We start from the raw sequence: 270 nt of genomic DNA, 5'->3' as shown, positions 1-270 counted from the left end.
AAATAAATTATGTGTATAAAGTTTGCTAAAACTATGGGAAATAGGATGGAGATTTTATCAACGAGCTAAAACTTGGAGCGCCTTCTACTATGAGAAAAGGCTGCAAAAATCAAAAATAAATACAAAAATAAATGTATAAAGACAAATATAAAAAACAAACATAAATACACTAAACATTTTTCTGCCATATTTATATCATCACTATGTTTTTAAACGACTGTGGTATTATTCTAAGACTTCTTAATATTTTTTAAAATTTCACTATAGTCC

The sequence above is a fragment of the Paramisgurnus dabryanus genome, chromosome 20, assembly GCF_030506205.2.
Source record: "Paramisgurnus dabryanus chromosome 20, PD_genome_1.1, whole genome shotgun sequence".
In the NCBI taxonomy this organism is placed as follows: domain Eukaryota; kingdom Metazoa; phylum Chordata; class Actinopteri; order Cypriniformes; family Cobitidae; genus Paramisgurnus; species Paramisgurnus dabryanus.
The sequence above is the reverse complement of the archived record's forward strand: the minus strand, read 5'-3'. Positions refer to the sequence as shown.